The 24297-nt window shown below is 49.3% G+C and overlaps 1 protein-coding gene across 1 annotated transcript in view; it reads left to right on the forward strand.

Moving 5' to 3' along the window:
* Positions 1-25: 25 nt before the first annotated feature.
* The window catches only part of FLYWCH1 (FLYWCH-type zinc finger 1), a 54315-nt gene continuing 30043 nt past the window's right edge, over positions 26-24297 (forward strand). Inside the window, exons 1-2 of the mRNA XM_064362359.1 lie at positions 26-1636; positions 7154-7268. The gene's annotated coding sequence lies outside the window, so the exon portion shown is untranslated. The remainder of the gene's footprint in view (positions 1637-7153; positions 7269-24297) is intronic.

Consider the following 24297-nt stretch of genomic DNA (forward strand, 5'->3'; position numbering starts at 1 on the left):
TCCGGGTTCAGGGTCGGAAACGAGACGATGTTCCTGGCGGCCGGGAGAGGGCGCGCGCAGACTCAGCGGCCACCCAGCAGTCTCCCCAGGACGCAGGCAGGGCGCGCAACCTGGATTGCGGTTCCGTCCCGCAGCCTCTGTCCCGCTCCGCCCACCCGCCTGACGCCCACCTCGGCTCCTTAAGGCCCAGACACCGGCCCTAAGTTGCTTTCTGCAGGGGTGGGAGGTGGGCGACTGGGCCGGGTGGAGAGGGCCAGTGTGTTGACCCTACAGGTGGCAGCCGTGGGGAATTGCAATGGGGTTTGCACTGTTGCCCACGGCGCAAGCCGCAGCCCTTTCTCCCACCTCGCCTCCCTAGACAGGTGCCCGCCTCAGACACACGGCGTCCCTGTTGTTACTGCATTCACTGCTTCGTCTCCCCACCCTACTCCTTAACATAAACTCGACGCCAGGGAAGGGTCATTGGACGACTTTGGTCCCCGAGAGTCCCAGTGCGGAGGGCAGGGAGAGAAGGAGCGGTGGGGCGCAGCGGGGTACAGGACGCGGAGAACACCTTGAGGCCGGGGATGCGAGGACTAGAAGTGCGCGGGTTTCCGGGGTTGGGCGATGCAGATTTGAGACGAACCGTAGGGGATGTGGATGGACTCAGGGAAGGAAGGGCGCCCAGAGAGGACGCGGGTGGGTGTGGGACGCGGGTGCGGGATGAAAAAGGTGTGGGACATACGGGAGCCCAGGGGACCTCCACCTGGATCCGCCGGAGCCGGGGGCTCCTCCAGCGGCCGCTTTAGAGCGAGAGGAGGTGGGGGGCACGGGGGGTTGCCCAGGAAGGAGCGGAACCCTCCCCGAGCCAGCCGAGAACGCGCAGCCAGAGCGGGGCTCAGACGGGAAGAAAGGGGCGGGCTGACCGAGGCAACCCCATAGGGATGGGAGAGCCGCCAGTGAGCCCAGGATGCAGTGCTGAGGCCGCTCTGGCCGCCGCCGTCGTGTTTCACAGGGAAACAGCTCCCAGGGCCCCGCAGCTCTTCGCGCTAGAAGCCAGTCCATCCCTACCGCACCGCGCAGCTGGAGAATGGCGTGTCTCCTGCCCGCGGTGGGTCCGGAGGGACAGCGGGGAGGGCGGGGCCTGTGGGCAGGGGAGTGACCAATGGGTGGAGAACGAATCAATCAGCGAAGAGTAAGCCAATGGTTGAGGGCTAAATCAACGGGCAAGGCCTGAACCAATAGGCGAGTGCTGAACCCCAACGAACGAGGGCTGAACCAATGGGCGGGGCGGGGCCAAAGGGCAGGTACTGAGCTACTGGAAGGGGTCGGAACCAACGAGCGAGGGATGGGCCGGGGCTGGGCCAATGGGTGGGACTGATCAGTGGGCGGGGCGGTGCCAATGGAAGGGGGCCGGGCCAATAGGCGAGGCTGATCAATGGACGGAGCCAGTGAAAGAGGGCGGAATCAATGGGCGAGGCTGAACCAATGGAAAAAGGCTTTTAGCTTATGGAATGCTCAGGGGATCAAGGGAATATTTCCTTTGTCCAACTTCTGCTTTGACATGACTTTGTACCTACAGAAAAGCTGCAAGAATCCCCAAAAGAGGCTGACTGGGTGGCTCACGTCTGTAATCCCAGTGCTTTGGAAGACCAAGGTGAGAGGATGGCTTGATCACAGGAGTTTGAGACCAGTCTGGGCAAAATAGGCCATGTCTCTATTAAAAATAAAAATTACAGGTGCGTGTTGTAGCGCACCTGTAATCCCAGCTACTCGGGAGCCTGGGGCGGAAGAATAGCTTGAACCCGTAGGCAGAGTTTGCAGTGCCGAGATCTTCACTGCACTCCCGCCCGGGTGACAGCGAGACTCTGTCTCAATAATAATAGTGATAATAAAAAACAGTTTGGGCGCGGTGGCTCACGCCTGTAATCCCAGCACTTTGGGAGGCCAAGGTAGGTGGATCACGAGGTCAGGAGTTCAAGACTAGCCTGGCCAAGATGATGAAACCCCGCCTCTACTAAAAATACAAAAATTAGCCGGGTGCGGTGGTGTGCACCTGTAGTGCCAGCTACTTGGGAGGCTGAGGCAAGAGGATCCCAGGAGTTTGATTGAGGGTTCAGTGAACTGTGATCTCACCATTGCATTCCAACCTGGGTGACAGAGGGAGACTCTCAAAAAACAAAACAAACAAAAACAGCATCTTGGTGGGGCACGGTGACTCATGCCTGTAATCCCAGCATGTCCACACAGAGAGTTTGATTGAGGGTGCAGTGAACTGTGGACCCAGGAGTTTGACTGAGGGTGCAGTGAACTGTCATCTCACCACTGCACTCCAACCTGGGTGACAGAGGGATACTCTGTCTCAAAAGCAAAACAAACAAAAATAGGATTTCGGTGGGGCACGGTGGCTCATGCCTTTAATCCTAGCATGTCAACACAGAGAGTTATATGTAAATGTTCATAGCACTATTATTCACTATTATTCACAGTAGCCAAAAAGTGAAAATAACCCATGTCTGTCAACAAAGGGATACACAAATTGTTTTATAACCATACATGAGGACATTATTTGGCCATAAAGAGCAATTAAGCTGGGCGTGGTGGCTCACACCTGTAATCCCAGCACTTTGGGAGGCCGAGGTAGGCTAATCAGCTGAGCTCAGAAGTTTGAGACCAACCTGGTCGGCATGGAGAAACCCAGTCTCTACTAAAAATACAAAAATTAGCCAGACGTGGTGGTAGGCACCTGTAATCCCAGCTACTTGGGAGGCTGAGGCAGAAGAATCTCTTGAACCTGGGAGGTGGAGGTTGCAGTGAGCTGAAGTCATGCCACTGCACTCCAGCCTGTGTGACAGAACAAGACTCTGTCTCAAAAGTAAGTTTTGCTACATGCTACAACATGGATGAACTTTCTTTCTTTTTTTTTTTGAGACGTGGTCTTGCTCTGTCACCCAGGCTGGCATGCAGTGGCATGAGCGCAACTCACTGCAGCCTCAAACTTGCAAGCTCAGCTGATTCTTCCACCTTAGCCTCCTGAGTATCTGGGACTACAGCACATCACTACACCCAGGTAATTTTTTTTTTTTTTTTTTTTTTTTTTTTTTTTTTTTGAGATGGAGTTTCGCTCTTGCTGCCCAGGCTGGAGTGCACCTATGGTGTGATCTCAGCTCACTGCAACCTCTGCTTCCTGGGTTCAAGTAATTCTCCTGCCTCAGCCTCCAGACTAGCTGGGATTACAAATGCCCGAAACCACACCCAGCTACTCAGGAGGCTGAGACCTGGAGAATCGCTTGAACCCGGGAGGTGAAGGTTGCAGTGAGCCAGGATCGCACCACTGCACTCCAGCCTGGGCAACAAAAGTGAAACCTCCATCTCAAAAAAAAAAAAGGAAAAAGAAAGAGAAAATTTACAATATTTTCCCAAAGAAATTTAGTGAGGAGAGTGACATAGTTTTTTTTTTTTTTTTTTTTTTTTGAGACGGAGTTTCACTCTTGTTACCAGGCTGGAGTGCAATGGGGCGATCTCGGCTCACCACAACCTCCGCCTCCTGGGTTCAGGCAATTCTCCTGCCTCAGCCTCCTGAGTAGCTGGGATTACAGGCACGCGCCACTATGCCCAGCTAATATTTTGTATTTTTAGTAGAGACGGGGTTTCACCATGTTGACCAGGATGGTCTCGATCTCTTGACCTCGTGATCCACCCGTCTCGGCCTCCCAAAGTGCTGGCATTACAGGCTTGAGCCACCGCGCCCGGCCGTGACATAGTTTTACATTTTTGCAAATATCTTTATTGCTGGCTTAACAGACGACTACTGGCTGTCACAACTGCTTCTCCATTCAATGTGTTACATCACAAGTCATGCAGCCTTTGTAATACTATGTAACATTTCTGCATTTTGTGTGTGTGTGTGTGTGTGTGTGTGTGTGTGTGTGTGTGTGACAGTCTCGAGCTGTCTCTGTCGCCCAGGCTGGAGTGCAGTGGCCCCATCTCAGCTCACTGGAACCTCCACCTCCCAGGTTCAAATGATTCTTCCCTCGAGTAAGCTGGGATTACAAGTGCCCGCCACCACGCCCGACTAATTTTTGTATTTTTAGTAGAGACGGGGTTTCTCCATGTTGGTCAGGCTGGTCTCGAAATCCTGACCTCAAATGATCCGCCCGTCTCAGCCTCCCAAAGTGCTGGAATTACAGGCGTGAGCCACCGCGCCCAGCCCAGGTATTTTTTTGTTGTTGTTGACTTTCCACTGTAATAAAGAGCTGCCTTTTCTCCTCCATTTACGTATTTCCTTCAGTTTCGACTCATGGGCTCGTATTTTAGTCAAGATGATAACCCGTGGCTATCGTTCGTTTGAACCTCACACTGGACCCGCTCTGGGGTAGGGTAGCTGGAGGAGTCAATGAGATGCATGAGAATCGCTCTTCCACGGGCTCAGGAAACTGATAGGCCCAAGGGTGCAAGTCAGCAAACGCTCCCGCTTCCTGCAGGCGAACTCAGATTCTGGGGACTGTCCGGTGGACTCAAGCGCCCCCTACTCCAGTCCCTTTACCCCAAGAGCGCCCCGCCCAGCACCCCCGTCCTAGCTCCGCCCCCTGGACGCCGTCGTCCAATCCCGGGATGTCCCCCCTCCTCCGTGAGTTACTGCCCCCGCCCCCACGCGCTGATAGGCCAGACCTCCAGCTCGGCGCCGCTCAGGGAAGACCCGGAGGAGCGGATTTTCCTAAGGAATGGGCCTAGCGGTCCTGCTGCGCATGCTCAAAAGGAGTCCGCCTGGGCGTTCCGCGAGGCCGGCTCCCCGGCGGGGTTGCGTGCGCGGGCACGAGGCTCGCCGCCGAAGGGCAGGTCCTGGCTGGGAGCGGGCGCTCGCGTCGGAGTGGCGGCGGCGGCCTGGGCGGCGAGGTCGACGCCCGCTGCTGCAGCGGCAGAGGCTGAGGGACCCGCCGTGGCGCTGTCGCCTGAGAGTGAAGGCCCCGCTGCCGTCGGTGAGGACGGGCCCCAGCGGGCGGGGAGGGTCCCGTGTCCCCGGCGTGGACGCGCCCCCGGCCCGGCTTTCCGGGGGTCCCCAGGGCTGCGGGTGCTGGGAGGGGGGCGGTCCGCGTCCCTGCGCTCAGGCCGCCTCCAGGGGGGTCTCCCTCGATTCCCTCCTTGCTCCTGTCCCCTCCTTCCCCACCCACTTGCCCCTGGACTGAGTCCGACACCCCCATATCGGGGAGCCCCGCACTCGCCCGCCGGCCCCTGGCTGTGTCTCTCCGCTCAGCGCTGCCTTCCTGGACCCGCAGCCCCAGCCCAGTCCCACTGTTGCAGCTCGGGCGGTCCCAGTGACCTTGCACTTTTGCGGGTCGGGACGCGCCCCCTCCCGCTTCTGACCCTACAGATCTCCGGTAACGGCTTTGAACTTTGTTGACCCAGCCGACACAAATGTCTTTCACAGAGTACACACTCTGCGCCTGTGGGTCTGGACGACTGAAGCATGAGTTTAAAGGGAGACGCTTGTCCAAGCTCACATGACGCAGCTGCATCCGTTCGGTTTCAATTCCGTTCCATTCTCTTCCACCGCGTTCCAAAAGGCCGCTGCTAACCCATTGAGCCTGCACATAACGGGTCTGACGTAGTTGAAACGCTCTCTCTAAACCTTGCTGTTGTTTCCTTTATTGCTTGTATTGGGAGGAAGCTAAACTCCCATAGTCAGATAATCGTGTGCAAACTTCCAATTCCAAAGGAGCGGTATATTTTTATTTTCATATTTTTGCTTTCCAGGGCCAATATGATTTCCAGGGCTTTAGATTTTCTGGTGTAATTTGACCATGTTTATCTCGTTCCTCTCCCAAATGCTACTGGTGGGACGCGTGGAAGGAAGGACCCTGAGGCTGGGGCCAGATTGCTGAGCGTTTATGACGCCCAGCTGATGATGCAGTAAGGCTGGAGTTGGAAATGATTTAATTGGGGAGAGATGTGCTGATAGTTAAGCTTTAGGAAGAGTGACCTGTCAGTACCCGACACGGAGATTGGAGTGGCTGCTTGCCAGAGCCGGCAAGATCATTCAGAGGTTTTGGCTTGGGCTAAAGAGGAGGCGGTGGGAATGGCCTGAGGCGGTGGGAATGGGAGGAAGAGGGAAGGCAGCTGTGATCAGGCATAACGAGTGAGATTTGGGAAGGAGTAAACTTAGCTTAGATTCTGGTGGAGGGTGATTGGGGAATATGGGGCTGGGGGTCTCACCGGCTGAGCTCTCCCTTTCTTTGCCCTCTGATTTCTAAGTTGCTTTGGAGCTGTGGTTCTCTGGCAATTTTGCACCCCAGGGGACATTCTGCAATGTTGGTGGTCACAGTGTGAGGCAGGGGCATGACACTGGCATCTGCCAGGTAGAGACCAGGGAGGCTGCTGAGCAAGCCGAACAGGACAGCACCCTCAGCAGAATCATCTGGTCCAAAATGGCGCTGAGATTGTGAAGCTCTGTTCTGGAGTAAATTCTAATCATCTGGGTGTTTGCCACCTTCAGCCTCTCAAGGAGGAATGTCTGTGTGCACGCGCTGAGCATGTGATGTCACCGTAGGGGTTCATGCTGGAGGCAAGTGCACCTCTACCCCTCATGGCTCAGTTGCGGGTGGCTTGTGTAGAAATGGGGGTCTCACTCTGTTGCACAGGTTGGTCTTGAGCTCCTGGGCTCAAACAGTCCTCTCACCTGAGCCTCCCAAAGAGCTGAGGGCTACTGAGAGAGAGCCACCATGCCACCGGCCTATTTAGAAGCTTTTCAGAAGTCTTGCTCTGTCACCAGGCTGGAGTGCGGTGGCATGATCTTGACTCACTGCTACCTCCACGTCCTGGGTTCAAGCGATTCTCCTGCCTCAGCCTCCCGAGTAGCTGGGACTACAGGCATGCATCACCACGCCCAGCTAATTTTTGTATTTTTAGTAGAGACAGATAGGGTCTCAATCTCTTGACCTCCATGATCCACCCACCTCGGCCTCCCAAAGTGCTGAGATGACAGGTGTGAGCCACCGTGCCTGGCCCATTCAGAAGCTTTTAAAACAGCAGGGCCTTCCCTCCTCCTCCTCCTCCTCCGGTCACTCAGGACCCCTACTGCACCTGCACAACGAACAGCTTGTTTTGTGTAACGATCGACAGTTCATGGAATAATTTCACTTGCAGTATTTCATTTGCCATTTTTCTTTCTTTACAGGTGAAACCAGCACAGAGAGATTACCAGATTTTCCCCCTGGGTCTCCTGCCCAGCAAACCAGCGCCATGACCCAGGTGTGGGCGATGATAGTGGCGGCTCTCACTCACGTGTGAAGGTAACTGCTCTTCCACTATCAGAGCCTCCTGGCTTTCGAGCCTTACTGATTAGAGTTTGGACCCCTTGGTGTCTCAGAGAAACCTGACAGTTCCTAAGGTGTGACCCTTAGGTCTGCACTGAGCCCTTGTGGCCACCAGCAGGACCGCATGTTCCAGCTGGCCATCCAGTATTGCACTTGAATTGCTCCACACCCTCAATTCTGGGAGAAGGGGGGAGAGGATGAGAGAGTGATGCACCGTAAACTGAGACGCTTGAGGTTTCCCTGTACATCTGCTGGCCTTGGCTCCGTTCACTTAAAAAATCCATATTGAGTGAAGATTGAACATTACAAAAGAAACACGTTAGGGCCCTTGTATCTACCACAAAGCAATGGGTATCCACTGTAAAAAAAAAAAAAAAAAAAAAAAAAAAACTCTTAAACTCGAGTAACAAAAGTTTCATAAGATAAAATATGCTCACTTTTATAACGTGCACTGTAAATTTTTTTATTTTTATTTTTTGAGACAGAGTCATTCCGTTGCATAGATTGGAGTGCAGTGGTGCAATCTTGGCTCACTGCAGCCTCCACCTCCCAGGTAGGTTCAGTCAATTCTGTCTCAGCCTCCTGAGTAGCTGGGATTACAGGCATGTGCCACCATGCCTGGCTAATTTATTTATTCATTTTTGAGATGGAGTCTCCCTCTGTCACCCAGGCTGGGGTGCAGTGGTATGATCAATGCAACCCCCCTCCTCCTGGTTTCAAGTGATTCTCCTGCCTCAGCCTCCTGAGTAGCTAGGATTACAGGTGCGCGCCACCACACCCAGCTAACTTTTGTATTTTTAGTGGAGATGGGGTTTCACCATGTTAGACAGGCTGGTCTCGAACTCCTGACCTTGTGATCCGCCCACATTGGCCTCCCAAAGTGCTGGGATTACAGGTATGAGCCACCATGCCCAGCTGCAAATTGATGTTTTCTGTGTAATTTTAAGAATTGCTGACCAGAACCTAATGATTTTAGGACCAATGACTAAGCAGTTTGAAAAATAGTGCCTTAGACCAAAACAAAGGAAATAAAACTCTTATACTCCCATAAAACAAACGCTTGTTAAAGATTTTACTTATCCTTAGAGGGCCAGTAAGATGTTACAACTAGTTTGCAAGCTAATCCAAAGAAGGCCAGGCGCAGTGGCTCACACCTGTAATCCCAGCACTTTGGGAGTCTGAGGCAGGTGGATCACTTGAGCTCAGGAGTTTGAGACCAGCCTGGCCAACATGGTGAAACCTTATTTCTACTAAACATACAAAAATTAGCTGGGCGTGGTGGCACACGCCTGTAATCCCAGCTACTTGGGAGTCAGAGGCAAGAGAATGGCTTGAGCCCGGGAGGTGGAGGTTGCAGTGAGTGGAGATCATGCCATTGCACTCCCGCCTGGGAGACAGATGGAGACTCTGTCTTCAGGGGGGGAAAAAGAGAATCCAAAGAATATTCTGGAAGATTATAGATCAGGAATATTGAAATGAATGTGCAAATGGAGGCAAAACTGGCCTCTTCCACAGTGGGGGAGTTTATTTACATGTCCGTATTTATTTAAATGGTAAAAGGGAAGCCAGGCCTGGGTCTCACACCGGTAGTGTCAGCACTTTGGGAGGCTGAGGCAGGAGGATCCCTTGATCCTGGGAGTTTCAGGCTGTAGTGAGACATGATTGCACCACTTCACTCCAGCCTGGGCAGCAGAGCCTGACCCGCCTCCTATATGCTAGATTGCTTTGCATGTTTCTCAGCTGTGCACAATGTAAAGCGTTGTACAGATAGCTCAAAGGCAATGGAAGAGAATAAGATAATTTGGAAGGATGTGTTCTAAACAATGTGTCATTTTCCACTGCAGCACACATTTTTCTTTTGATCTCATAATCAAGGAAACTTTGTGATCTTGCTGTGTCGCCCAGGCTGCAGTGCAGTGGCTTGATCTCGGCTCATGGCAACCTCAGCCTCCCAGGTTCAAGTGATTCTCCTGCCTAAGCCTCCCCAGTAGCTGGGACTACCGGCATGCGCCACCACGCCCGACTAACTTTTGTATTTTTAGTAGAGACAGGGTTTTGCCATGTTTGCCAAACTGGTGTTGAACTCCTGGCCTCCAGTGATCCACCTGTCTCAGCCTCACAAAGTGCTGGGATTACAGGCATGAGACACTGCACCTGGCTTTTTTTTTTTTTTTTGGAGTGAATTCTTGTTGCCCAGGCTGTTGTGCAGTGGTGCAATCTCAGCTCACTGCAACCTCCACCTCCCAGGTTCAAGTTATTCTCTTGCCTCAAATTCTTGAGTAGCTGGGATTATAGGCACCCGCCACCGTGCCCAGCTATTTTTGTGTTTTTAGTAGAGATGGGTTTCTGCATGTTGGCCAGGCTGGTCTCAAACGCCTGACCTCAGGTGATGCACCCACCTCAGTCTCCCAAAGTGCTGGGATTACAGGTGTGAGCCTCCAAGCCCGGGCTTTAATGATTTTATGTAACACATTAATGAGGAAACCTGTGTGATAGCAAAGATGGAAGGAAATGATTTAGATAAAATCCTTGCGGCGTTTTAGTGCCCAGCACAAAGCACATCTCAGGTGGTTCTTGGGTTGTCACCCAGCTGCAGTCTTCTGTTTCTCAAGGGCATCTATTCTAGCGTTTCTCAAAGCCCACTTCATAGTCTGTCAGTATCAGGAGCATTTGTTAAAATTCTAGATTTTTGTCCCTCCCTCTTCTTTGGCCTCCTCCTCCCCCTGATCCTCTACCCTCCCCCCACCTAAATCTGGAATCATCTTTTTTTTTTTTTTTTTTTCTTTCCCTGAGATGGAGTCTCGCTCTGTTGCCCAGGCTGGAGTGCAATGGCTTGATCTTGGCTCACTGCACCCTCTGCCTCCCGGGTTCTTCAATCATTGTCCTTGCCTCAGACTCCAGAGTAGTTGGGATTCCAGGTCCCTGCCACCATGCCCAGCTAATTTGTGTATTTTTTTTAGTAGAGATGGGATTTCACCACGTTGGACAGGCTGGTCTTGAACTCCTGACCTCAGGTGATCCACCCACTTTGGCCTCCCCAAAATGCTGGGATTACAGGCGTGAGCCACCACACCTGGCCTTGGATTCTTCTTGAATCCCTCTCTAGAACCTCAGCTAGAATTTTAGATGTAAAATCCAAGAATCTACATTTTTATCAAAAGCCCCAGGTAATTCTTATATAGACTAGAATTATACATAGAAATAACTGAAATAAAAGCTTCATGGGTCAGGTGCGGTGGCTTACACCTGTAATCCCAGCACTTTGGGAGGCCAAGGTGGGCAGATCACCAGAGGTCAGGAGTTTCGAGACCAGCCTGGCCAACATGGTCACACTCCATCTCTACTAAAAATACAAAAATTAGCTGGGCGTGGTGGCTCGTGCCTGTAGTCCTAGCTACTTGAGAGGCTGAGGCAGGAGAATTGCTTGAACCTGGGAGGCAGAAGTTGCAGTGAACTGAGATCACGCCACGGCACTCCAAACCGGGCAACAGAGTGAGACTCCATTTAAAAAAATAAATAAATAAAGAAGTTTCATGAAAACTATAACCTGATACAGATACATGCTTTTCTATTTGATTTCTTTATATATAAATTTTTGTTTTTTGAGACAGGGTCTTGCCGTCACCCAGGCTGTATTGTAGTGGCACCATCACAGGTCACTGCAGCCTTAGCCTCCCTGGCTCAAGTAATCCTCCCACCTTGGCCTCCTGAGTAGCTGGACCACAGGCACCTGCCACCACGACAGACTTTGTAGAGACGGGGTCTTACAATGTTGCCCAGGTTGGTCTCAAACTCCTGGCCTCAAGAGATCCTCCTGCCTCATCCTGCCAAAGTCCTAGGATTACAGGCGTGAGCCATCACACCCAGCCCCCACAATAGGGATTGTACTGTCCAACAGATTCCTTTGTTCCACTTGATATTACTCTTCCTTCTCCTGCGTAACATTAAATTACCGCACGAGGACTTGCAGCCTATCTTGAGCGTGTTTAGTATTTTCCCAGTGTAAAAGGGTTCATGCGTGATAAACCATTTTGAGAACAAGAAATTCAAGGAGAAAAAATCAATATTCTTACTACTTTTAACATTTTGCTCTATCACTTTCTAGTTAAGTGTTTTAAGTTATAAATATGTAAGATATAATTCACCAATGAATAACAAATATGACCAGAATAGAGAGGAAACAGGAGGAAAGACCAGTGGGTTGAGGGCCATGTCTTGTCCAAGCAATATTTTGGTTTTTTTTTTTTTTTTGGGAAAAAAACTTGTTTAGAAGAGATGGTCTTTACTGAATTTGTGGACTGGGTTTTGCTTTCTGACCTTATGTACGTGTATACATTTGTTCATTTGGTTTTGCTTTTTGTTTCTTGAGATGGGGTCTCTTGATGTTGCCTAAGACGGCTTCAAACTCCAGGCTCAGGCCATCTTCCTGCTTCAGCCTCCCAAGCAGCTAAGACTACAGACACGTACCACCGTGCCCAACTCTAATTAATACTTTTTGTAAATGTAAAAGTTTGGAAATCTTCTTGAATTGCTTTTTCCAACATGGAAACATCCTAAATTCCTGTTTGAAAACATTACCACCCATGTAATTTTACCAAGGAGATAGAACCATTTCAGGAGCAACACCACCATCTTGTGGCCATCCCTAGTATTGCTGTTGAGGATTTAAATTTGCGCTTTCCCATACCGGTGGTCCTGCATTATGTAATGGTCCAGAAAGACTCCAGGTGGCCTCGGGTGGGGGCTTCCTACTCAAGAGGGATATGGTAGCAGACATGATTGAACGTAGTGTGTGCTGTAGAAAAGAAAGTGTCTTAAAGGCATTGATGCAACAGTGGAAGTAGTTGTGCATTTAAGTGACAAGATTGGGGTGATTTACTAGTATTACAATCTTAAGGTTCTGAAATAGTTTCTATATATTTTTAGAATATGATATGAGAACTTGGAAAATGTCACAACATATAATGCACGCCACCCCTCTCCTGTCATGAGTAAACCAAACCCAGGAATGAGAAGCTTCTGCTGTTCAGTAGAGTGCCTGTAATCCCGGCAGTTCCGGAGGTGAGTAGGTAACTAGAGGACAGGAGTTTGAGACCAGCCTGGCCACATGGTGAAACCCCATCTCTACTAAAAATACAAAAAAATTAGCTGGGTGTGGTTGTGGGTGCCTGTAATCCCAGGTACTCAGGAGGCTGAGGCCTGAGAATCTCTTGAATCTGGGAGGCAGAGGTTGCAGTGAGCCAAGATCACACCACTGCACTCCAGCCTGGGTGACAGTGAGACTCTTTCTCTAAACAAAAACAAAAAAACTGCTTTTCACAAAAACCCTTGGGATGTGAGTCATTCGGACAAGGATTGTTTTTCTTGCAACCTCCACCTCCCAGGTCCAAGCAGTTCTTCTGCCTCAGCCTCTGAAGTACCTGGGACTACAGGTGTGTGCCACCACGCCCATCTAATTTTGGTCTTTTTAGTAGATACGGAATTTCACCGTATTGGCCAGGCTGGTCTCAAACTCCTGACCTTGTGATCCGCCCACCTCAGCCTCCCAAAGTGCTGGGATTACAGGCGTGAGCCACCACGTCCGGCCAGGGATTGTTTTTCAACAACTTTGCTGAGATATAATTTACATACCACACAACTTCCCCATCTGAAGTCTACAATTCAGTGCTTTTAATATATTCAGAAAGCTGTACAAACGTCACCACCATCAGTTTGAGAACATTTTCATTATCCCAGAAAGGAACCCCACCCCCGTCCGCCATCACTTCCAACGCCTCAGTCCCTCCCAGCCCTAGACAACCATCAGTCAGCTTTCTGTCTCCATAGATTGGCCCATTCTGGACACTTCATGTAAATTGAATCACGTGACTCTTGGTCTTTGTGACTGTCTGCATGTAATGTGTATCAGAAGTTCATTTCTTTGACTTTGCCGAGTAACCTCCCACTGTTTGAATAGACCACATTTTGTGGTGTGTCGCTTCACGTGGAGAACTCCCTTCCCTGAAGGCCAGGCCCAGGTCGGGGCAGGTGTGTGCAAGGAAGACCCTGACGGTGGGATAACCAAGCTGGATCCACCTGCACAGTGTCCTCAGAGGAGGGTGATGTCCATAGAGCTGGGGGGCAGCCTGCAGGTGGCCAAGGTGACAAGGAAGTGGGGTGCTGCTCAGGCAAAGTTGTGGTTGAGGGAGGGAGGAGTTTGTGTCAGATCTCCTGTGTCCTTTAAAAAATAACCTAAGTACCCTGATGAGCCCAGTGGAAGTAAAACAGCAGAGGTGCCAGAGCTCTGAAGGAGTGTTGCTATGGGGGCTGCTGGAGATGCTGCCCTCCCCCCGCCGCCCAGATGAAGGCTTGGGAAGGGGTTTCATGATGTTGGCCAGGCTGACCTTGAATTTGAACTCCTGACCTCAGGTAATCCACTTACCTCAGCCTCCCAAAGTGCTAGGATTACAAGTCTGAGCCACCACACCTGGCCTGGAGACTCTTCTAAAGCCAGAGGAGGGACAGGTGCTCACTTTCCGTGGATGGGGAAGACGGTGAGAGGAGCTTACAGAGACATCCAGCCTGTGCTTGGGAGGCTGAAGTGGGAAGATTGCTTGAGCCCAGGAGCTCAAGACCAGCCTGGAAACATAGCAAGACCCTGTCTCTACCAAAGATTTTTAAAAAATTTAATTAAAGAACAATGCTGAGGGACACGGTGAAACCCCGTCTCTACAAAGAATGCAAAAGTTAGCCAGTTGTGGTAGTGTGCGCCTGTGGTTCCAGCTACTCTGAAGGCTGAGGTGGGAGGATGGCTTGAGCCTGGGAGGAAGAGGCTGCAGTGAGCCAAGATCGCACCACCACACTCCAGTTTGGGCCATAGTGAGATCCTGCCACTAAAATAAAATTAAAAGATCCCATCCTGGCTGGGCGCAGTGGCTCACGCCTGTAATCCCAGCACTTTGGGAGGCCAAGGCGGGCAGATAAGGGGGTCAGGAGTTCGAGACCAGCCTGGCCAATATGGCGAAACCCTGTCTCTACTAAAAAATACAAAAATTAGCCAGGTGTGGTGGTGTGCACCTGTAGTCCCAGCTACTCAGGAGACTGAGGCAGGAGAATTGCTTGAACCCGAAGGCAGAGGTTGCAGTGAGCCGAGATCGCACCACTGTACTCCAGTCTGGCGACTGAGTGAGACTGTCCCGGAAAAAAAAAAAAAAAAAACCTCCATCCTAAATGGGTACATTTTGAATCAGATAAAAATCATATGCCTCTGAATCATGGAGGGGTAACGTTATTAGGAAATGTACCTTGCATAGAGAACCTCATTCACTGGTGTTAGGGAAATGGAGTGTTTTGTGTATAGTTTGTTACAGATGGTGTGTGTGTGTGTGTGTGTGTGTGTGGTTAAATATACATGACCTAAAATTTACCATATTGGTCATTTCATGTAAATTGCACCATACAACCCTTGGTCTCTGTGACCTGGTGCTCTCACTGAGCTCAGTGTTGAAGTCTCCTGGTCATTGGTTTAGTCACCACCGTTCATCTCCAGAACCTTTTCATCTCCCCCAACTGCAACTCTGTCCCCAGGAAACACTCCTCATGTTCTATCCCTTCTGTCCCCCTGATTTGACTGCCCTGGGGGCCTTGTACAAGTGGAATCAGGCAGTGTTTGTCCCCTTGTGCCTGGCACATCATATGTTGCACATGTTTGTTTTATTTATTTTTATTTTTGAGATGGAGTCTCGCTCTGTCTCCCAGGCTGGAGTGCAGTGGTGCAATCTCTGCTCATTGCAACCTCCGCCTCCGGGGTTCAAGTGATTCTCCTGCCTCAGCCACTCCAGTAGCTGGGATTACAGGTGCCTACCACCACGCCCAGCTAATTTTTGTATTTTTTTTTTTTTTTTGAGATGGAGTCTCGCTCTTGTTACCCAGGCTGGAGTGCAATGGCGTGATCTCTGCTCACCGCAACCTCCGCCTCCCGGGTTCAAGCAATTCTCCTTCCTCAGCCTCCTGGGTAGCTGGGACTACAGGCATGCGCCACCATGTCCGGCTAATTTTTTTGTATTTTTAGTAGAGACGGGGTTTCACCATGTTGACCAGGATGGTCTCGATCTTTTCACCTCATGATCCACCCGCCTCGGCCTCCCAAAGTGCTGGGATTACAAGTGTGAGCCACTGCTCCTGGCCCAATTTTTGTATTTTTAGTAGAGACAGGGTCTCATCATGTTGGTCAGGCTGGTCTCAAACTCCTGACCTCAGGTGATCCACCCGCCTCGGCTCCCAAAGTGCTGGGATTACAGGTGTGAGACACTGCAGCTGGCTTTTTTTTTTTTTTTTTTTTTTTTTTTTCTGGAGTGAATTCTTGTTGCCCAGGCTGTTGTGCAGTGGTGCAATCTCAGCTCACTGCAACCTCCGCCTCCCAGGTTCAAGTTATTCTCTTGCCTCAAATTCTTGAGTAGCTGGGATTATAGGCACCCGCCACCGTGCCCAGCTATTTTTGTGTTTTTAGTAGAGATGGGTTTCTGCATGTTGGCCAGGCTGGTCTCAAACGCCTGACCTCAGGTGATGCACCCACCTCAGTCTCCCAAAGTGCTGGGATTACAGGTGTGAGCCTCCAAGCCCGGGCTTTAATGATTTTATGTAACACATTAATGAGGAAACCTGTGTGATAGCAAAGATGAAAGGAAATGATTTAGATAAAATCCTTGCGGCGTTTTAGTGCCCAGCACAAAGCACATCTCAGGTGGTTCTTGGGTTGTCACCCAGCTGCAGTCTTCTGTTTCTCAAGGGCATCTATTCTAGCGTTTCTCAAAGCCCACTTCATAGTCTGTCAGTATCAGGAGCATTTGTTAAAATTCTAGATTTTTGTCCCTCCCTCTTCTTTGGCCTCCTCCTCCCCCTGATCCTCTACCCTCCCCCCACCAAAATCTGGAATCATCTTTTTTTTTTTTTTTTTTTCCTTTCCCTGAGATGGAGTCTCGCTCTGTTGCCCAGGTTGGAGTGCAATGGCTTGATCTTGGCTCACTGCACCCTCCGCCTCCCGGGTTCTTCAATCATTGTCCTTGCCTCAGACTCCAGAGTAGTTGGGATTCCAGGTCCCTGCCACCATGCCCAGCTAATTTGTGTATTTTTTTAGTAGAGATGGGATTTCACCACGTTGGACAGGCTGGTCTTGAACTCCTGACCTCAGGTGATCCACCCACTCTGGCCTCCCCAAAATGCTGGGATTACAGGCGTGAGCCACCACACCTGGCCTTGGATTCTTCTTGAATCCCTCTCTAGAACCTCAGCTAGAATTTTAGATGTAAAATCCAAGAATCTACATTTTTATCAAAAGCCCCAGGTAATTCTTATATAGACTAGAATTATACATAGAAATAACTGAAATAAAAGCTTCATGGGTCAGGTGCGGTGGCTTACACCTGTAATCCCAGCACTTTGGGAGGCCAAGGTGGGCAGATCACCAGAGGTCAGGAGTTTCGAGACCAGCCTGGCCAACATGGTCACACTCCATCTCTACTAAAAATACAAAAATTAGCTGGGCGTGGTGGCTCGTGCCTGTAGTCCTAGCTACTCAAGAGGCTGAGGCAGGAGAATTGCTTGAACCTGGGAGGCAGAAGTTGCAGTGAACTGAGATCACGCCACGGCACTCCAAACCGGGCAACAGAGTGAGACTCCATTTAAAAAAATAAATAAATAAAGAAGTTTCATGAAAACTATAACCTGATACAGATACATGCTTTTCTATTTGATTTCTTTATATATAAATTTTTGTTTTTTGAGACAGGGTCTTGCCGTCACCCAGGCTGTATTGTAGTGGCACCATCACAGGTCACTGCAGCCTTAGCCTCCCTGGCTCAAGTAATCCTCCCACCTTGGCCTCCTGAGTAGCTGGACCACAGGCACCTGCCACCACGACAGACTATTGTAGAGATGGGGTCTTACAATGTTGCCCAGGTTGGTCTCAAACTCCTGGCCTCAAGAGATCCTCCTGCCTCATCCTGCCAAAGTCCTAGGACTACAGGCGTGAGCCATCACACCCAGCCCCCACAATAGGGATTGTACTGTCCAACAGATTCCTTTGTTCCACTTGATATTACTCTTCCTTCTCCTGCGTAACATTAAATTACCGCACGAGGACTTGCAGCCTATCTTGAGCGTGTTTAGTATTTTCCCAGTGTAAAAGGGTTCATGCGTGATAAACCATTTTGAGAACAAGAAATTCAAGGAGAAAAAAATCAATATTCTTACTACTTTTAACATTTTGCTCTATCACTTTCTAGTTAAGTGTTTTAAGTTATAAACATGTAAGATATAATTCACCAATGAATAACAAATATGACCAGAATAGAGAGGAAACAGGAGGAAAGACCAGTGGATTGAGGGCCATGTCTTGTCCAAGCAATATTTTGGTGTTTTTTTTTTTTGGGGAAAAAAACTTGTTTAGAAGAGATGATCTTTACTGAATTTGTGGACTGGGTTTTGCTTTCTGACCTTATGTACGTGTATACATTTGTTCATTTGGTTTTGCTTTTTGTTTCTTGAGATGGGGTCTCTTGATGTTGCCTAAGACGGCTTCAAACTCCAGGCTCAGGCCATCTTCCTGCTTCAGCCTCCCAAGCAGCTAAGACTACAGACATGCACCACCGTGCCCAACTCTAATTAATACTTTTTGTAAATGTAAAAGTTTGGAAATCTTCTTGAATTGTTTTTTCCAACATGGAAACATCCCAAATTCCTGTTTGAAAACATTACCACCCGTGTAATTTTACCAAGGAGATAGAACCATTTCAGGAGCAACACCACCATCTTGTGGCCATCCCTAGTATTGCTGTTGAGGATTTAAATTTGCGCTTTCCCATACCGGTGGTCCTGCATTATGTAATGGTCCAGAAAGACTCCAGGTGGCCTCGGGTGGGGGCTTCCTACTCAAGAGGGATATGGTAGCAGACATGATTGAACGTAGTGTGTGCTGTAGAAAAGAAAGTGTCTTAAAGGCATTGATGCAACAGTGGAAGTAGTTGTGCATTTAAGTGACAAGATTGGGGTGATTTACTAGTATTACAATCTTAAGGTTCTGAAATAGTTTCTATATATTTTTAGAATATGATATGAGAACTTGGGAAATGTCACAACATATAATGCACGCCACCCCTCTCCTGTCATGAGTAAACCAAACCCAGGAATGAGAAGCTTCTGCTGTTCAGTAGAGTGCCTGTAATCCCGGCAGTTCCAGAGGTGGGTAGGTAACTAGAGGACAGGAGTTTGAGACCAGCCTGGCCACATGGTGAAACCCCATCTCTACTAAAAATACAAAAAAATTAGCTGGGTGTGGTTGTGGGTGCCTGTAATCCCAGGTACTCAGGAGGCTGAGGCCTGAGAATCTCTTGAATCTGGGAGGCAGAGGTTGCAGTGAGCCAAGATCACACCACTGCACTCCAGCCTGGGTGACAGTGAGACTCTTTCTCTAAACAAAAACAAAAAAACTGCTTTTCACAAAAACCCTTGGGATGTGAGTCATTCGGACAAGGATTGTTTTTCTTGCAACCTCCACCTCCCAGGTCCAAGCAGTTCTTCTGCCTCAGCCTCTGAAGTACCTGGGACTACAGGTGTGTGCCACCACGCCCATCTAATTTTGGTCTTTTTAGTAGATACGGAATTTCACCGTATTGGCCAGGCTGGTCTCAAACTCCTGACCTTGTGATCCGCCCACCTCAGCCTCCCAAAGTGCTGGGATTACAGGCGTGAGCCACCACGTCCGGCCAGGGATTGTTTTTCAACAACTTTGCTGAGATATAATTTACATACCACACAACTTCCCCATCTGAAGTCTACAATTCAGTGCTTTTAATATATTCAGAAAGCTGTACAAACGTCACCACCATCAGTTTGAGAACATTTTCATTATCCCAGAAAGGAACCCCACCCCCGTCCGCCATCACTTCCAACGCCTCAGTCCCTCCCAGCCCTAGACAACCATCAGTCAGCTTTCTGTCTCCATAGATTGGCCCATTCTGGACACTTCATGTAAATTGAATCACGTGACTCTTGGTCTTTGTGACTGTCTGCATGTAATGTGTATCAGAAGTTCATTTCTTTGACTTTGCCGAGTAACCTCCCACTGTTTGAATAGACCACATTTTGTGGTGTGTCGCTTCACGTGGAGAACTCCCTTCCCTGAAGGCCAGGCCCAGGTCGGGGCAGGTGTGTGCAAGGAAGACCCTGACGGTGGGATAACCAAGCTGGATCCACCTGCACAGTGTCCTCAGAGGAGGGTGATGTCCATAGAGCTGGGGGGCAGCCTGCAGGTGGCCAAGGTGACAAGGAAGTGGGGTGCTGCTCAGGCAAAGTTGTGGTTGAGGGAGGGAGGAGTTTGTGTCAGATCTCCTGTGTCCTTTAAAAAATAACCTAAGTACCCTGATGAGCCCAGTGGAAGTAAAACAGCAGAGGTGCCAGAGCTCTGAAGGAGTGTTGCTATGGGGGCTGCTGGAGATGCTGCCCTCCCCCCGCCGCCCAGATGAAGGCTTGGGAAGGGGTTTCATGATGTTGGCCAGGCTGATCTTGAATTTGAACTCCTGACCTCAGGTAATCCACTTACCTCAGCCTCCCAAAGTGCTAGGATTACAAGTCTGAGCCACCACACCTGGCCTGGAGACTCTTCTAAAGCCAGAGGAGGGACAGGTGCTCACTTTCCGTGGATGGGGAAGACGGTGAGAGGAGCTTACAGAGACATCCAGCCTGTGCTTGGGAGGCTGAAGTGGGAAGATTGCTTGAGCCCAGGAGCTCAAGACCAGCCTGGAAACATAGCAAGACCCTGTCTCTACCAAAGATTTTTAAAAAATTTAATTAAAGAACAATGCTGAGGGACACGGTGAAACCCCGTCTCTACAAAGAATGCAAAAGTTAGCCAGTTGTGGTAGTGTGCGCCTGTGGTTCCAGCTACTCTGAAGGCTGAGGTGGGAGGATGGCTTGAGCCTGGGAGGAAGAGGCTGCAGTGAGCCAAGATCGCACCACCACACTCCAGTTTGGGCCATAGTGAGATCCTGCCACTAAAATAAAATTAAAAGATCCCATCCTGGCTGGGCACAGTGGCTCACGCCTGTAATCCCAGCACTTTGGGAGGCCAAGGCGGGCAGATAAGGGGGTCAGGAGTTCGAGACCAGCCTGGCCAATGTGGCGAAACCCTGTCTCTACTAAAAAATACAAAAATTAGCCAGGTGTGGTGGTGTGCACCTGTAGTCCCAGCTACTCAGGAGACTGAGGCAGGAGAATTGCTTGAACCCGAAGGCAGAGGTTGCAGTGAGCCGAGATCGCACCACTGTACTCCAGTCTGGCGACTGAGTGAGACTGTCCCGAAAAAAAAAAAAAAAAAACCTTCATCCTAAATGGGTACATTTTGAATCAGATAAAAATCATATGCCTCTGAATCATGGAGGGGTAACGTTATTAGGAAATGTACCTTGCATAGAGAACCTCATTCACTGGTGTTAGGGAAATGGAGTGTTTTGTGTATAGTTTGTTACAGATGGTGTGTGTGTGTGTGTGTGTGTGTGGTTAAATATACATGACCTAAAATTTACCATATTGGTCATTTCATGTAAATTGCACCATACAACCCTTGGTCTCTGTGACCTGGTGCTCTCACTGAGCTCAGTGTTGAAGTCTCCTGGTCATTGGTTTAGTCACCACCGTTCATCTCCAGAACCTTTTCATCTCCCCCAACTGCAACTCTGTCCCCAGGAAACACTCCTCATGTTCTATCCCTTCTGTCCCCTTGATTTGACTGCCCTGGGGGCCTTGTACAAGTGGAATCAGGCAGTGTTTGTCCCCTTGTGCCTGGCACATCATATGTTGCACATGTTTGTTTTATTTATTTTTATTTTTGAGATGGAGTCTCGCTCTGTCTCCCAGGCTGGAGTGCAGTGGTGCAATCTCTGCTCATTGCAACCTCCGCCTCCGGGGTTCAAGTGATTCTCCTGCCTCAGCCACTCCAGTAGCTGGGATTACAGGTGCCTACCACCACGCCCAGCTAATTTTTGTATTATTTTTTTTTTTTTTGAGATGGAGTTTCGCTCTTGTTACCCAGGCTGGAGTGCAATGGCGTGATCTCTGCTCACCGCAACCTCCGCCTCCCGGGTTCAAGCAATTCTCCTTCCTCAGCCTCCTGGGTAGCTGGGACTACAGGCATGCGCCACCATGTCCGGCTAATTTTTTTGTATTTTTAGTAGAGACGGGGTTTCACCATGTTGACCAGGATGGTCTCGATCTTTTCACCTCATGATCCACCTGCCTCGGCCTCCCAAAGTGCTGGGATTACAAGTGTGAGCCACTGCTCCTGGCCCAATTTTTGTATTTTTAGTAGAGACAGGGTCTCATCATGTTGGTCAGGCTGGTCTCAAACTCCTGACCTCAGGTGATCCACCCGCCTCGGCTCCCAAAGTGCTGGGATTACAGGTGTGAGACACTGCAGCTGGCTTTTTTTTTTTTTTTTTTTTTTTTTTTTCTGGAGTGAATTCTTGTTGCCCAGGCTGTTGTGCAGTGGTGCAATCTCAGCTCACTGCAACCTCCGCCTCCCAGGTTCAAGTTATTCTCTTGCCTCAAATTCTTGAGTAGCTGGGATTATAGGCACCCGCCACCGTGCCCAGCTATTTTTGTGTTTTTAGTAGAGATGGGTTTCTGCATGTTGGCCAGGCTGGTCTCAAACGCCTGACCTCAGGTGATGCACCCACCTCAGTCTCCCAAAGTGCTGGGATTACAGGTGTGAGCCTCCAAGCCCGGGCTTTAATGATTTTATGTAACACATTAATGAGGAAACCTGTGTGATAGCAAAGATGAAAGGAAATGATTTAGATAAAATCCTTGCGGCGTTGTAGTGCCCAGCACAAAGCACATCTCAGGTGGTTCTTGGGTTGTCACCCAGCTGCAGTCTTCTGTTTCTCAAGGGCATCTATTCTAGCGTTTCTCAAAGCCCACTTCATAGTCTGTCAGTATCAGGAGCATTTGTTAAAATTCTAGATTTTTGTCCCTCCCTCTTCTTTGGCCTCCTCCTTCCCCTGATCCTCTACCCTCCCCCCACCAAAATCTGGAATCATCTTTTTTTTTTTTTTCTTTCCCTGAGATGGAGTCTCGCTCTGTTGCCCAGGTTGGAGTGCAATGGCTTGATCTTGGCTCACTGCACCCTCCGCCTCCCGGGTTCTTCAATCATTGTCCTTGCCTCAGACTCCAGAGTAGTTGGGATTCCAGGTCCCTGCCACCATGCCCAGCTAATTTGTGTATTTTTTTAGTAGAGATGGGATTTCACCACGTTGGACAGGCTGGTCTTGAACTCCTGACCTCAGGTGATCCACCCACTTTGGCCTCCCCAAAATGCTGGGATTACAGGCGTGAGCCACCACACCTGGCCTTGGATTCTTCTTGAATCCCTCTCTAGAACCTCAGCTAGAATTTTAGATGTAAAATCCAAGAATCTACATTTTTATCAAAAGCCCCAGGTAATTCTTATATAGACTAGAATGATACATAGAAATAACTGAAATAAAAGCTTCATGGGTCAGGTGCGGTGGCTTACACCTGTAATCCCAGCACTTTGGGAGGCCAAGGTGGGCAGATCACCAGAGGTCAGGAGTTTCGAGACCAGCCTGGCCAACATGGTCACACTCCATCTCTACTAAAAATACAAAAATTAGCTGGGTGTGGTGGCTCGTGCCTGTAGTCCTAGCTACTCAAGAGGCTGAGGCAGGAGAATTGCTTGAACCTGGGAGGCAGAAGTTGCAGTGAACTGAGATCACGCCACGGCACTCCAAACCGGGCAACAGAGTGAGACTCCATTTAAAAAAAAAAAAAATAAAGAAGTTTCATGAAAACTATAACCTGATACAGATACATGCTTTTCTATTTGATTTCTTTATATATAAATTTTTGTTTTTTGAGACAGGGTCTTGCCGTCACCCAGGCTGTATTGTAGTGGCACCATCACAGGTCACTGCAGCCTTAGCCTCCCTGGCTCAAGTAATCCTCCCACCTTGGCCTCCTGAGTAGCTGGACCACAGGCACCTGCCACCACGACAGACTTTGTAGAGACGGGGTCTTACAATGTTGCCCAGGTTGGTCTCAAACTCCTGGCCTCAAGAGATCCTCCTGCCTCATCCTGCCAAAGTCCTAGGATTACAGGCGTGAGCCATCACACCCAGCCCCCACAATAGGGATTGTACTGTCCAACAGATTCCTTTGTTCCACTTGATATTACTCTTCCTTCTCCTGCGTAACATTAAATTACCGCACGAGGACTTGCAGCCTATCTTGAGCGTGTTTAGTATTTTCCCAGTGTAAAAGGGTTCATGCGTGATAAACCATTTTGAGAACAAGAAATTCAAGGAGAAAAAATCAATATTCTTACTACTTTTAACATTTTGCTCTATCACTTTCTAGTTAAGTGTTTTAAGTTATAAATATGTAAGATATAATTCACCAATGAATAACAAATATGACCAGAATAGAGAGGAAACAGGAGGAAAGACCAGTGGGTTGAGGGCCATGTCTTGTCCAAGCAATATTTTGGTTTTTTTTTTTTTTTTTGGGAAAAAAACTTGTTTAGAAGAGATGGTCTTTACTGAATTTGTGGACTGGGTTTTGCTTTCTGACCTTATGTACGTGTATACATTTGTTCATTTGGTTTTGCTTTTTGTTTCTTGAGATGGGGTCTCTTGATGTTGCCTAAGACGGCTTCAAACTCCAGGCTCAGGCCATCTTCCTGCTTCAGCCTCCCAAGCAGCTAAGACTACAGACACGTACCACCGTGCCCAACTCTAATTAATACTTTTTGTAAATGTAAAAGTTTGGAAATCTTCTTGAATTGCTTTTTCCAACATGGAAACATCCTAAATTCCTGTTTGAAAACATTACCACCCATGTAATTTTACCAAGGAGATAGAACCATTTCAGGAGCAACACCACCATCTTGTGGCCATCCCTAGTATTGCTGTTGAGGATTTAAATTTGCGCTTTCCCATACCGGTGGTCCTGCATT

The sequence above is a fragment of the Aotus nancymaae genome, unplaced genomic scaffold, assembly GCF_030222135.1.
Source record: "Aotus nancymaae isolate 86718 unplaced genomic scaffold, 86718_ANA_hifiasm-v0.15.2.pri h1tg000049l, whole genome shotgun sequence".
Lineage (NCBI taxonomy): Eukaryota > Metazoa > Chordata > Mammalia > Primates > Aotidae > Aotus > Aotus nancymaae.